At 45.1% G+C, this 14,585-nt stretch overlaps 1 long non-coding RNA gene across 1 annotated transcript; it reads right to left on the bottom strand.

Moving 5' to 3' along the window:
- Window positions 1-287: 287 nt before the first annotated feature.
- Window positions 288-1,660, bottom strand: LOC138489667 (uncharacterized). The gene is made up of 3 exons (XR_011274861.1): window positions 1,576-1,660; window positions 893-1,007; window positions 288-759 (listed from the first exon to the last, which is right to left on the bottom strand). It is a non-coding gene; the product is annotated as an uncharacterized lncRNA (long non-coding RNA).
- Window positions 1,661-14,585: the final 12,925 nt, after the last annotated feature.

Below are 14,585 nucleotides of genomic sequence, written 5' to 3'. Positions count from 1 at the left end.
TGATTGCGTGGTTTTTTGGGAGTTGTTTGCTCTACCTTCTTTAGAGAGGCACACCAAGTGCATTCGAATCATCTTTAGATTTAAGTCGATGATTCTCTCCCTATGCCACGGCGCTAGGAGCTTGTCGCGAGAAACAACAAGATCTCGATTAACGCGAAACACCATTTTACGACAAATTGTAGGGTTCCATCGGACGGACAAGATGTGTCTATCACTTTCGACCAGAGCTGTAGCTTCCGGATTTTCATACGCTTCAAGCCTCAGGTGTAAGTAGGTGGTCTATGTAATACAATAAAGAGCAAGATGATACGTGTTGTTTACTTGCCTCCAACCCCCTCACACAGGAACTCTATAAGGTTTTCCAGCATCACTAGTCCTGAAAAAATGGACCGTCTGCTATAACTGATTTACACAAATGTATAACAAGTTTATTATTCAAATAATTCAAACTGAATTTAAACAAAAAACACTACCCTCACCTAACACAGTGTACTAAACATTAAAAAACAAATATAAAACAAATATAAAACATCAGATAACTTATTTATACGACACAGAAGATATCACATAACACACAAAAAAAATCTCAATGTGTCACTAAAACAACAAGCATCCCAACATGTTTCTGTTCTTAACTGCCCAGTTCAGGCGAACATTCTTCAGGGGATAAATTTAAAAGCATCCACTAATCTCTTCCACATCGTGTTGAAAGGGTAGATTCAGGCACCCAAGAGGGTAAAAGGAAAACAACCTCCAAGCCTGTAAAAATAAAGGAAAGGAGAAACCTAATGAGTTCCAAAGAGGGAAGGAAGTACTACAAAATGTAAATGGAGGCATGGCACAGGGATTATGCCACACTCACAAGGGTCCCAAAGGGCACCCGCAGATTTACCTTTAAATGGTGAAACTTCAAAGCACGTCACAGGATGACAAATTTGCTGGTTTCCCTCCAAATGAGAAATCAATACTTCAACAAAGCGTCACAGTCCGCTAGAGTATCGCCACACCTAAGTAAGACAAAACCAATACACAGAGACCACATGCTCTGTTATATCCAGAAATCACACTGGCTTCAATACCACTGCACATAAAATCAAGGCTCCAAATAACAAAGTGAATTACCTCCACAAATGTAGGGATCAAGACTGCAATTCACAATTCAGTAATGAACAAGTTGAAATGGAAACATCCATACGATCAAGCAATAAAGTACAGAGTCAATCTGGAAAGCAATGGGAACATAACAGTAAACACCATTTATCTGGCATTACCAAAACCTCAGCTAACAACATGCCGTCAACATGCACTAGAGGGCAAACAGAAGGGGGTGCTTATATTTCACACACGTGAGGAGACCATGCATTATCTAATGTGTAAAGACAACTACTCAGCGTCCATGCTGTCCAACCTCCACAACGTAAAAGAAACGCGGAAAATGGATAGCCACACAACATGTGTAAAATAAGTGTAAAATAAAGTACCCCAACCACCAAATAATGCAAAAGGTGTCCCGACATGGAGACAATATCATGCACAGAGTCACATCCAAAGGCGAAATGCTGGTAGCGTGCTCACCTATACACACGGAGGGGTTTATTCACTCCACTTGCAGCATTCAAACATACTCGGCCAGCACTCGATTCAGAGGAGCCATGGCTGCTGCACAATCTCAAAGCGTCTATGGTTGCGCAGCAACACAAAGAAAAGACTCTGTTAAAGCGTCTATGGTTGTGCGGCAACACAAAGAAAGGACTCCACTTCTCGAAGTTAATCAGGAGTACAACAACCAGGGGGGCCATATTGGAACAGACCCAGGATCAACTGGTGTAGAGGAGTTTAGTGGACACTCAGCGCATCAAAAAGATGTAAATTGCACTAACTTCATCAATTGAACTAAAAACCAAATTGTTCACCAAAATTGGGTGCCCACATGGTATATGCATCACACAATGTCCAAAATTATATTTGGCTAACCAAATGCCAATCAATGCTTTCATTGAGCCCTAGCACATTGCTTTGTAATTTGAAAATTATTTTTTGCTCTATATTCAATAATTTTCGATCTGTTTCAATTTTGGTATTTCCATGCACCTTTTTCAAAATCAGCCATGTGAAGTCATTGAAACCATGTTTCTTTTCAATAAAATGTTTCACAAGAGGGGCAGTTATCACTTGATTCTTGATACAGGTGCGATGTTCCACCATTCGAACTTTACATTGCCTATTTGTTTTTCCCACATAATGTAGGCCACATGGACAGGTGATCAGATATACAACATTAGCTGTGTTACAATTCGTCATTTCAGTGAAGACCCACTTAACATCAGGTACAATTTGCAATAATCTAGTTTCTTTTGTTTGTCCACACATGCTGCAATTCCCACATGGAAAATGTCCTTTTACTTCAGGCAAACCCCACAGTCTAGTTTGCCTAACTTGTGGTATCTGCATTTCTGTCACATCATTTCTGATCAGAATATTTCATAAATTCTGGCTTTTTCTGAAAGCCACTAGGGGAGGCAACACTTCTTTACCACGATATATTTTCTTCCAAGTTTTCATCACAATGTTTTTGATTTTGTAGGACAAATTTGAGAAAGTATTAACAAATACAGTGCCAATCTTTTTAATTGGCCTACTACTTTTCTCCACCAAGTGCCTCACGATTGTTATTGTAAGCTCTTTTTGAAGCATTTCTTATAACTCTAGGCGGATAGCCTTTGGCCAACAACTTGTTGGTCAATACATCCGCACTTCGGGCAAAATCATCTTTAAGACTACTATTGCGCTTCAGCCTCAAAAATTGTCCAAATGGCAAATTGTTCTTTAAATGTTTAGCATGGTGGCTATTGAAGTGCAATAAAGAGTTCTTATCAGTAGTCTTGTTATAGGGCTTCACTTTTAAAGAACCATTGTGATGTCTAGAAAATGAGTCTCACAATCACATATAGACCCAGTGAATTTCAGAAACCGATTTTGTTGGTTAAGCCATGTCACAAAACAATCTGCCTCTTCTCTTGAGCCATCCTATATGATCAGTATATCATCTATATACCTCAGCCACTTCCTCAAATGATTGCTGAAAGGGTTGGTGGCTGGGTATATTACTGCCTTTTCAAAATACTCGACATAAAGATTGGCTAAATTCGGGGCCATGGCAGCACCCATGGCTGTACCCTCAATCTGTTGAAAGAAAGAACCCTGGAATTGGAAAAAATTTTTAGTCAGGGCAAACTCCGTGCACCACAGAATGAAAGCATTACTCACAGGATGGCCATCCTCTCTATTCATCAACACTTCTGCAAGTGGAGTGAATAAACCCCTCTGTGTGTATAGGTGAGCACGCTACCAGCATTTCGCCTTTGGAAAGGGAGCCACTGCAGAACCCTCTATTCTCACAGTTGGAACAGGTATAACAAAGTCCAAAAAAGCCCAAGCGCACTCCATGTCTGTAAAAAGGCAAGGGGTGAGTCCTAACAATTCAAAGTCGTCAGTAAAATCAAGAATCAGCTTCGTTATGATCTGTGATTGGACTCTGGATAGTACTCTGTAATTGGTATGGGAAGCAAGCTTTACCCAATCTAGGTCCTTTGATGATAGGTTTCTTAGAGATGGAATCTGAAAGAAACAGTTCATCAAAAAGGACCTATTGGGCCTTGCAAGACCATTAATGGCCGGGTTGCTGATCCTGCCCAGTATCACCTTCATGTTCTTTGGGGTTTCCAAGAAAGACAAGGATACTGGCAGAGCCTCACCCTGGTGGAACTCTTGTGCTAGCCCTGAATTAGCTGGCAATGTAAGAGGCAGACGCGAGGGTGACTGCCCGTCTTCAGAACAGGGGGCGAGTGCAGCCTCCTCTTGCCACTCCTGTGGAGCCCGGTCGGATACTACCAATACAGGGGGCTGCTCTACCACGTTTGAAATCACGGGCAGCAACTCAGAAGCCAGATTTGGATTGTTTACAAGCTTTGTTTCGACCGCTGGTTGCGTTGCGGCTTTCTTGCTTTCGATCTTAGGAAAGAAGCAATGAAGTTGCGGTTGGGACTTGGCAGATAGAGACCGCAATGGATTGGATCCCGGCACCTGCACATTGCCACATTTTATGGCGTTTATCTGCAGGTGTTTCTTACTCTCCTCACTCAACTCGCGAAGATATAGTGTCTGATCGTCCTGGCTATTCAGGGTGCGCAGGTCGTCAATGGTGGCAATGTCAGACTACGTACCCAAAGCCTTGGGCACTTTCTTCGACGATTTCTTCTGGGAAGCCTTCGCGATGTTTAGACGTTTTTGGGCTCTCAAAAATGACTTCTCCGCCTTCCAAGAGGGGAAGTACTTTCCTTCTTGTACAATTTGTGTCTCCACTGTCTCACATGATACTGGGAGACCACTCAGTTCGGAGGAACTCTGGCTATCAATGATAGCTGTCAGAGCCGAAGGACTGTCAGGTGTAAGCTCAACATTGTTGGCGGAGTCCCAAGCTCCACAAAAGTGTGACAGATCTTCCGTGAGCTGTGGCTTCGCAACCAATTTAAACAATGTGAGTTCCACCTGGAGTAGCCGATCGTGTTGGAGTTTCACTACTTCCAGCAGATCTACAGCCTCAACTCCAGGCTGAAGTGGCCCGGCCGTAATTGCCCCTGTCAGCGCTTGGGAGTAAGATCTTTGTGGTAAAACGGCGTTCCTGTGAACATTATCTGTCTGCGAACCTTGTGACCGTACAGAGGGCAAGGTAATAACAGACGGGGTTTGCACTGAAATGCTGGCCAGCATTTTTTCAAATTGTGCGAAGTAGAATGCTTTGTATTGTTCCTCCGCAACGATAAACCCTTCCAATTTGGCCATTTTTTCTTTCAAGAAGGCTAAAGAGCCTTGCATTTCCCTCATGGAGCAGTGTGTAAGCTCAATTGCCTTTGTCCAAGAGGTTGAGTATTCGTGATATGACCGGAAAGTTGAAAGGGTCATTTGGAGATGTGCCAGCAAGACAGGAGAGGGGGAATTATAGTGTAGCTGAGGAAGGGATCTCTACACTGGAAAAAGGGTCCCACTATCTTGAAAATGTCTAGGCCACATTTCCTTACTGTGACCCCTTTTAGCTTCCTGCAACCAAGGTCTGGGTATTGACATTAGAAGATAAAATCGTTGTTACAGCAGCAATGAGTGGCTCCTTATAGAAGGCTTAAGAGGGACTAATTGGCTGTGCCAAAATTATTATATAAGGCCATGATAACCCCATTTGTTAAATCACCTTTACAACATCTTACAAGAATCATCTTAAAGACTTAAAGAACATTTTGCTGGAGCCTTGTTGCGGCACAGATTGCCCAAAGTCCCTAGCCATTATGGCGATGGTAGGGATTGCTAAGGAGGCAGAAAGGCTCTCCCTCTACTCACTTCAAGGGACCATTTGAAGTGACCTGTGGTTCGAAAGCTCTGCCTGCTGTTTGAGCACTGGTACCCATGGCGATGCCTGCTAAAATGGCAAAAATTGCAAGTGTCGCTGGCAATGCTCCTGGCTGAGAAGGGCAGAAGACAGACTCACCCCTTCTTCAGACACATTGGACAAGGTCTCACAGCACCCTAGGATCAAAGAGAAGCCATGTTTGCCTCTCTGCAGTTTCAAGTCAATTTGAGCAACTACGAGTGCATTCAAATTCTTTTGAGTTGCTGCAAACAACTACGAGTACCCTTCAGCTACACCTTTCAGTGACCCAATATTTAGAAAAGATTGTTGCGTGGATAACAAAGAAAGTAGTTGGAGAATGGAAAAGCCCTTTGCAGGTCAGTGAACCAGGCAAAAAGAGAGTCTGGGGCTCAAATCCTCAGGAGAAGTAAACATTGTGAAACAGTGTGATATTTGGCAGGAGAGTAAACCAGGAGAGGTGAACTTTGTGAAACAGTATGGCATCTTGGCAGGAGAGTAAACCAGCAGTGGGAAAGGAAGTGAACCTGAAGTCAGGAAATGTTTCATACCAATACCTAAAGGGGAAGAATTATACCTTTTTTTGGAATCAGTGAGAAAGGAGAAAATACTGTGGCAGGAGAGCACACCAGGCACATATAGAGGACAAATCAGTGCAGAAGGGTAAAGCGATATCCTCAGAAAGCAAGTGGAAGATACAGAGTGTGAAGAACTGGAACAATTAAGAGCAGTTATGGGACAGTTCAAGGGAAAGGCTGCTCTCTTAGATGTTCCTGTTTTGCCTTATCTATGGAGCCTCTGGCAAAACTCACCCTATGTGAATCCTCCCATCATAGAAAATAGAGCCCACGATTCTTCCTGTATGCATATAACGTATTAGCATATAATCAGACCCAGAAAAAGATATTCATATTATCTTAGAGACAGCAGAAGAATATGAAGGCTCTCCGGATGCAGGATGAATAAAAATAAAACTGAAATATAACATGTTAATAGAAATGACACTTTTGTATTGGCCATGGAAAATCAAGTATTTCAGTGTTTGGTTCACTTCAAATTGACGTGAAATGTCAAACTGAATTAAAAAAATAAATTCAATCAAATTAATTTGGAATTCTAAAAAGCTACCAATCTACATTTATCACTAATTTGAAGAATTCAGCACATAAAAATGCCAAAACCGCACTGCTGTTTTTTTCCAATCTACTGATATCCAAATTTCAGAAATCTATCAATGAAAGGTTTAGGTTAAGTCAATGGCATCAGGATTTACTTGAAATCAGAAGAAATCATTATAGCCACTTCAAAAACTTTGCCAGGAAAAATGAAGGGTGTTGGGGTTGTTTGATTGTTAAACCTAGTATCATGCCTCTCAAATTAAGATACTGGTAATATTAATTGTGGGTCTTAATGTGAAATAATCCATTACTGCCTTACTATTTAGAAGACAAACCGAAAGGTTATCTTCTAATGCAAATCTAACGACCCAAAATTGTTTTAAAAGTAAATAAAATGAACTTAAAATTCCTTCTAAATATTGTAAGGTATGGTAAACCATACGGAGAAGAAGTGGTGACTAAAAGCTAGGTATTCATAAGCCAATTATGAATAACATTACATTTAAAAGTAGCTTTGAAAGTCACCGAAATGTATCGACCAACTGAACTGATTTTGACAAACAAGGTTTCCTATTTCAAGAAAAACACTTTATTAGCATTGACGAAACGGCAGAAAAACCGATTTCCCAATTCCAATGTATTCAGCTTGATTAATTTGTTTAACTTATATAATGCTCTAAGCGTGGGACCGGGATTCGAACATGTGTTACTCTGTGTTGTTTTGCTTCCAAGGCAAACGCATTTCTCCTGAGCTATCCTCTTCGCTGCAGAGATTAGTTTATTAAAGTAAAGATGGCCAACCGGAGAACAGAATACTTTATAAAAACATATGCTTACTTATTATAGTATGACTAATGTTGCTGAGTACTACTACCACTTAGCCAAGATAAATCGCATTGGGAAGGTTGAACACTGATTCAAATGGGCAATACTAATAGGAGAAGAACTTGGCACTGTGCAGATGTCAAATGGACTTCCACACAGGAGAAGGCAATTGATAGACACATAGCGGAAACAGTGACCTTTTAAGGGAGGCCAGAGTGTGGTGCTAGATGTGGCACTGAAATGGGGGGACACTCTTGTGTTTGCCTGAAGGTGACAGCATGCTACAGTTCTAGTAAAGCTTCCTCCCATCAGTTGCTGGCCACTTTTCCATCTCAATGGTTTACACCATGAGTAAGGTGGCCCTGTCTGAAGTGTTACCACGCGAACAGTTCACTGACAGATCTATGGAAGCTTCCCCCAGTACGAGGACATGTTCCCTGCTGGTAAATCATGTGATTTAACAATAAAGAATGAAGACTTTGAGCATTGACAGATTAAGCGGAGGGTACAGCAATGTAGTAACTGCCAGACAATGAAATTGTCCTAAAAGGAGCTTTTTGACCTTGCAACTTACTGTATGTTGGCAAGACAACTCAAACCGTGACAATAAGACTTTCAGAGAATTGCTCTGAACTAGATCTAACTGTCCTAATGCACCCCGGTTGCACATTGTAATAGTTCGGAAACACAGACACTGACCGAAAGGGGCGAGTACAAGAGCTAGCAACAGTTAATGAGAGAGGACGGTAACATGGAGAGTTTTGGTATACTTTTGAATATCACTGCCCTCAGACCTCTCATACCTGGCTAATTACCTGCACAGACAATTACCTGCCTTGAACCACCAATATTAGATTCTGTGCTATGGCTACCAGCAGAGGGCTGATTATGGGGCGACTTTCCTTTTGTTCTTGTGTCCGAGCCGTGCTCCCTCTCCCTTGTTTCTTCGCTCTTGAAACAGACTGAGCTAGAAGGCATTTGGTACTTCTACTGATGGCAATGGAATTTATAATTTATACATAGCTTTTGTACACCCCCCTCCCCCCAACCTCCTGACACATCACCTCACTTGGGTTCATCTTCTGTGGTTCAGAGATGAGGGGCCTTGGTATTAATCTAAACAGCTTCCTTGGACTGCTTTCTAACCACAACATTAGTACATTCATGGAAAGGGGCTGCCCTAGGGATTTTCCTTCTCCTCTCTTTTTTCCGTATTCATTTTCTCATTCCTACCTTTGTTTCCTTTGCCAATATTGGGATATAAAGGGCCCTTTAATCTTCTTCAATAGACAATAGACAATGATTAGTGACTGACTTTAGTCAATAATCAGGACTATTACACAAATGGCAATACTGATGTTCTACACATCCCTCCTGCTAATCATCCACCAATGAGAGAACATGAGCCACTCTCTTCATATTTCCATTATTGTAAGTAAATTCCCATAGTAAGACCGGGTCATTTGATGCATCCCAGACTCTGTGGTCAACGTTAGTTGGCACACAAGAAAAAACGAGTTGGCGTGCAAGAATAAAAATTAGATTTAAGAACTTAAAATGTATTCCGGGATACACTCCACAGTTTAAAACAAGGATTGTCATAAACCGCATGTCTCCTTCTCTGTACTAGTGACTCAGACAGTAGACTAATTTAGCCCCTTCCCCTATCTTTCCTAGTGCATTCTGTCTTGTTTGTCTCCCTTGCTCGTCCTACTTTCATTTCGCAAAAATAACCTCCATCATTTCGTTCTACGTATATAAACGTGTTCATTCAATTTACATTGTTTTATGTATTATACAAGTTAGGAGATTTCTCATGTCATACTTTTATTGTATTTTTACGAAGTCTAATAAAAATGTTTTTTTTAAAAGATGATTTTTGAAAAGAATATATGTTAACATCAGTGTGAGTAAGTGAATTGGTACATGTGCTTGAGAACGAGTGGAAGTGTGGGATCAGTGATAGGATAATAACTATAAAGAACGGAAACAACCAGCAGAACGTTGGGTGTTAGAATGTGTTATGCATTTGACAGTAATTATGTTTTGTACATGATTATAAATCTAAGCACTGAATATTGTTTTATTTAATTCTATTAACTTTTAATTTAGATGAACATGATAAAAACTGGTTTTAAAACACGAATGTCTGTTAAGTGGTACATTGTGTGTTTTGTTAAAGTTTGACAATGTGATTTAAAGTGATAGTCCAAGAGACAATGTATGGTGCATACTGGTACCATTTAGATACTAACACCCAGCATGAGTAACCGCAGCTTCCACTAGGCTGAAAGTGTGAGGGGTCGCAGGATTGCTCGAGGACGCCCAAAGTTCATTGTTGGCACCATTAGTTTTATTTTTCAGCAAAAATTGGCAACACAAAATGTCAAATATAAACAATCAATCCATCAATAATCAGCTGTTACACTGAGCTCATTGCATGGAGACGAAATTGACATGTATATCAGTGACCCAACTATTAAATTACAAACACTGGACGAATACCCATTGTAATCGAATAAAATGATTTGTGCATTAACCATATCTTTTTTTTTTTAAACCATGTTTATTTTTGGTTCGAAGGCATATAGGCAATTACAACATAACATTTGTCAACATTAATCACTTAGGTTCTGCATTTTACTTATGTTCATGTCTTACAGTTCGTTAGAGTTTGCATTACCTTCAAGGATTTTCGATTTTCAATTCCCTCCTTCCCTCCTCCCCCTCCCCTATTCACCCCTTCCTTTTATCCCCCCAGCCCCTATGAATCCCTCTCCCCCCAACTTTAAGCACTATTTTACACTTTAGAGTCCAGATTATTTAGAATTATCCCCCCGCCCCCCTTGACATTAGCATCTCCATGTCTGTGTTTGGGGGAGTTCAGATTACATGTGTGTTCCGGAGCAAGCGCACAAAACCATATCTTAATCATTTCAATAAACCAGTCAATTGCACTAGGTGCTTCATATCCTTCATTGACATGCAATTGATAATCTGGCAATATTCACAGCTTTTAAAAAGCAATAGGCAGGTGAGAAAATGCATATGTTTGTAAAAGACAGCTGCACCAAATGTTCAAGGGTATAATCTCGCACCTGCAAGTAATTTAAAAAAGCCGTACTTTAACCTCACCTTACGAGAAATGACCTGGAAGCAATGTCCTATGCCATTCAAGAGAGGATTTAGAAAGCCTCTGCGTCTGAGGGGGTAATTCATAGAATTTAGCGCAGAAGTAGTGCACGCGGCTCGCGCAGAGAGGGAGCGTGCGCCAGTAGCTTGTGCCAAAACTCATTTTCACGCACAGCGTATTCATGGATACTTACATCCATAACCAGCCATGGTGCAGAGTGGCGCAGTGACCCTGCAGCAGCGCCAGTTACGCCCCTAACCCCGCCCCGTGCACCAAAAACATTGCGAAATCCCCTACATGGTGCAAAGGCCTGTGGGCCAGCATACAGCCCCTCACCACGAAAATGCGCTAAAAACGCCCCTCAGCCCTCACGCACCAGCGAAATCGCATGTAAAACTCCCTGCACACCCCAGGAATACGCGTACCCCGCTCACGCCAGCGAATTTGCGTTTAAAACTCCCTGCGCACCCCAGCAATATGCGTAACCCGCTCGAGCCAGTGAAATTGCGTGTAAAACTCCTTCCGCACCAATGGAATATGTGTAACCCGCTTGCGCCAGCGAAATCGTGTGTAAAACTCCCCGCGCACCCCAGGAATACGCGTACCCCGCTCGCGCCAGTGAAATCGTGTTTAAAACTCCCTGCGCACCCCAGGAATACGCGTACCCCACTCGCGCCAGCAAAATCGCGTGTAAAACTCCCTGTGCACCCCAGGAATTCCCAAACCCCGCTTGTGCCAGCCAAATCGCGTGCAAAACTCCCTGCGCACTCCAGGAATATGCACACCCCACTCGCGTCAGTGAAATCGCGTGTAATTCTCACTCCCGTACCCCCAAATTCACGCAGCAGTGTGGTGAGAACCCACATGCCCCCCCTGCAGCCAGACCACACCACAGGGGTCTACTCTACACACCTCCCCATGCCCCGCAGGCAGCCCATCCACTCTGACCATGCCCCGCATGCAGCCCATCCACCCTCCCCATGCCCCGCAGGCATCCCATCCACCCTGACCATGCCCCGCAGGCAGCCCATCCACTCTGACCATGCCCCGCAGGCAGCCAATCCACCCTCCCCATGCCCCGCAGGCAGACCATTCACCCTGACCATGCCCCGAAGGCAGGCCACATGGCACCATGCACTTGGGAGCCCCAACTCATGTCCCCACCCCCCCAATTGACAGGCACCTGCCAGCAGGCCCCGACTCATGTCCCCCCCCCACATTGACAGGCACCTGTCAGCAGGCCCCAACTCATGTCCTGCCCCCATTGACGGGCACCTGCCAGCAGGCTGACTCATGTCCCCCCAAACACCACTATACAGACCCATGGCCCTAATGCCAACCCAAATCCCACACTCCCACCCCCGAGTACAAACACCCAACGATCCACTGCACCCACTCCCTACTAAATCACCCATTCCATGATAGTCTGAAAAGAACCAGCATGCCCATCAACAAATGTCCTACAGAGCCACACAGTGGCAACACATGACTGAGCCAATGCCCATGGAGACATGCACAAATGAAACCATAGTAGACCACACCAAGAATGAAGAATTATGAAATGTATTAAAAATAAAAACAAATGACAACATGAAAATCACACATGCAAATAAAGAAATAATGAAAGCAATATGAAAAAGAAAGTGAAATCCAAGGAAAAATAAAAATCCAAAACATGAAAAAAGTGGCCCATACCCAAAGTCTATAGAAATAAAGCCCAAGATGAAAAGCATAAGAAAACATTACTCCATGTGAAAAAGAAAAAGCATGTGAAGGGTCCATTATCCCAAAACAGAAGGAAACCTACCTAAAACCCTATCTAAAATACAACTATATACAAAAAGTGGAGCTAAGTCTGTGAACGCCAAATAAAAATATAAACCGAATAAAACCTAAACCTAAATAACTATATACAAGGCGGCGGGCTAGTCCGACGGCTCACTTTTTGATGTTCCGGGCCAGGGCATCATCGAAACTCCATGTCGATGTTCCGGAGGCGGGCCTCTTCCCTGGCCTTGAGTTCTCGCAGGGATGGAGCCATGGCCTCCTCCAACTCCCTGCGAGTTGCCTCGAGGCACTCGGCCCGCCTCAATGACCTGTGCATGGACTTCTCTGCTCTGACCATTGTGAGCCGTGCCCTCTCCGCCCGCCGCCGCTCTGCACCTATTTGCTGGCCCAACCTCTGCCACACGGAAGACACTCCCAATCCTGGGTCCTCCTGCCTGCCGGCCGATGCCTGCCCCGATGATGTAGATGGCCCTGAGGCCACATGCCTCCTACGCCGAGCCTGCCGCCGCCTTTCTGCTGTCTGCCGCCGCCACCACGACTGGCTCTGGGTAGATGGCAACACCTCGGGCCATCTTGCAGGTGCCCTGCTTGAATGTGCCTGCACATCGTCCGTTGCCAGGGGTCCAGTTGCTGGGGTGACCACCTGTGCTGGAGCTCCGACTCCCGACTGTGGCAGGGATGGGATCTCCACCAGCCTGGCTGCGTTGGTTGGGGCAGGTCCACAGGGGGCCCTGGTGTCATCTGGGCCGGAAGACGGCATGGAGAACGACTGGCGTATAGTGTGCACAGAGGAGGTGAGGGCCGCAAGACAGAGCGATACATGGAGGAACCCCCGACCACGAGCCCTCCCAACTGGGCCACGTTGGCACACATCTCTCCGCGATGACATGCGTGGTCCCCCAGGAAGCACGCACGTCATCACGAATTACACATGTGCGCAACATGACACCAATCAGGATGGACTCCATCCTGTCATGGGTCACCACGTCCGCAGGTAGAGGAGTGCCACATGACATGGACCTCCTCCCAACCTGCGGACGGGCCTGGGACAAGACATTCCTGCTGGTGCATGGTGATGCAGTCACAGTGTCATGGACAGTGACACGCACAGGCCCCTCTGCAATGACCTGTGCTGCCTCCTGCCCCTGCCCCTGGACTGCACCACTTGCACCAGTGGTACCACCCCCACGAGGCCCCATGTGCAGCTTTGATGCAGCCTCCTCCTCCTCCATACACACCACTAACCTGGATGTCTCTGCACCGTCTTCTGCCGTCGCCAGCCCCTGTGGGGGCTCACCGACCCCTTCCGCTGCAGCAGTAGTGGCGGACGTGGCACCAGTCCCCTCACTCCCAGATGATGGAATTTCCTGGGAGGGTGACTGGGCCTAGCGTCGCCGGCCGGTGGAGGCATCCCTGCCGCTTTCCTCCACAGCGTTGTCTCCGCCCCCTTCATCACTCGCCGCTGTGTAAAGGGAGACATTGAACACAAGCATCAGGGTACTGTACAATAGTCCCCTAGACACAAAGCAATAGCACATGAGTGGCACTGTCAAACGTCACTTCCATCATGTCCCTCCACAACACATGGGTCAGTGCAGGCAACACACAGTCAGGAACAGACATGGCACATGCAACAATCATTTGCATCCATGTCCAAGGCACCCTAGAAACATCCATTGGTGGGTTGAAATTCACATGCATCATGGGACAGGCTGATCACATGCACACACATCACCGGCCGGTCATGCATCTGGCCCCATATACCCCCAGACACAGTGGATACAAGGATGACTAGTATCAGTGAAACAACACATTGGGCCTCATTACGACCCTGGCGGTAAGCGCCCGTCATTAACGCCATGGCGTAATGAGCGTTTACGCCGTGGGACGATGGCGTAAAGAGCGCCACATCACGACCCATCGCGCACGAGCATTACGCCATGGCGGTAATGCAAATAACGCCATGGCGGAAAAGGCCCCTACCGCCATCGCTAAGCGAGCAAGGTGCCCATCCGCCAGCGTAAGTAGCGGCCACCGTAATTTACGGCCACCGTAATTTACGGCCACCGTAATTTACGGTGGCCGTAAAAGGCCAAACCGGAAATAGCGTCATCGCGCCGGAACGGGAAGCAGCCCGTCGGCCATCTTTAAAAACACAATCCATCGCCATCCTACCAAACAACACCAGACCCAACCCTGACACCTGTCCCGACAAAACACCCACCCACCCAAGTTCCCGAAAATGCCGAAATGCGTGAAAAAGGCCTGTGACCGCCTGCGCCAGGAGCGATTCAGCCGGGAG

The sequence above is a fragment of the Ambystoma mexicanum genome, chromosome 9, assembly GCF_040938575.1.
Source record: "Ambystoma mexicanum isolate Mex_15411 chromosome 9, UKY_AmexF1_1, whole genome shotgun sequence".
In the NCBI taxonomy this organism is placed as follows: Eukaryota; Metazoa; Chordata; class Amphibia; order Caudata; family Ambystomatidae; genus Ambystoma; species Ambystoma mexicanum.
This window is presented reverse-complemented; position numbering and strand designations above follow the sequence as displayed.